This window comes from Ptychodera flava, chromosome 11 (assembly GCF_041260155.1).
Source record: "Ptychodera flava strain L36383 chromosome 11, AS_Pfla_20210202, whole genome shotgun sequence".
Taxonomy (NCBI): domain Eukaryota; kingdom Metazoa; phylum Hemichordata; class Enteropneusta; family Ptychoderidae; genus Ptychodera; species Ptychodera flava.
Window position 1 is genome coordinate 8290394 of NC_091938.1, and position 1023 is coordinate 8291416.

A 1023-nucleotide genomic window follows, 5' to 3' on the forward strand; every position below is an offset into this window, starting at 1 on the left:
ATCTGTAGATGAAGGACTTTTATACCACTAGTGGGGAGGTAAAAAGGATAATTTATATAACAATAATGATAAAAAATGACAATCATTACCATATATCGCAAATAGAATCAAAGACCCTCAAGGTTATTTGACTATATTGGTATGCAAAGTAAGAACCTTGATATACGATATGAAAATTTGTACATTCAGAAGCTCTCATTTGGATTTAACCTGACGATCCTTTTGAAGTGAATTTAGAGGTCTGATCGTATTGTAACCACTCTGGACGACGTTCTTATTGGCCTCGATAGACCGAAAAGCAGTACATATCACCTCCAGCTGGTTATATACCTTCACATTTACGCCTACCGCAGTGCAACGCACGTCGGCTTACTAAAATTCGAACTGTAATCGGGAAGTTTTTTCTTGAGAAAAAAATCAGGTCATTGCCTTCGAAAACAGTTTAAATCCACATAATTATCCTTCTTTTGTTTCTTGGTCCTCTTCAAAATCGAAGATCGTATAGCGAAGCTTGACCTTGCGATCGCTTCCGTCTTCATTTGTTCATCGACCATTTTGAGTTGAGCTAACGACGGCCGACAGGTGTAGCATGCACGTTTTCATTGCCGTATAAAAAGGTCAACACATAGGAATCAGCAATGCAGGGAGCCAATAGAATCGTCCGTTGCAATTCCGATTTTTATTGAGGCAGTATACTCAACACCGTGCTGCATCGTAGTACAAGGCGATCGTAATAGTCGCTCGTCTTCTAAATTTTGTTTCACATAAAAGCCGTTGAAAAGTTTGATTACACAGCTTGTGAAATTTTTCCGTATCATTTCAGAAGGTAAACCATATTTTAGCTATGAAAGAGTTCAAATTTTCCGAAAAAGTTGCCGGCGAAATCGTGAGAATAACCGGTCAATTTCGCCGGCTGCCGGCTCTTAATGAAACCCCTGCATACATACATACATACATACATACATATATATATATATATATATATATATATGTGTGTGTGTGTGTGTGTGTGTGTGTGTGTGT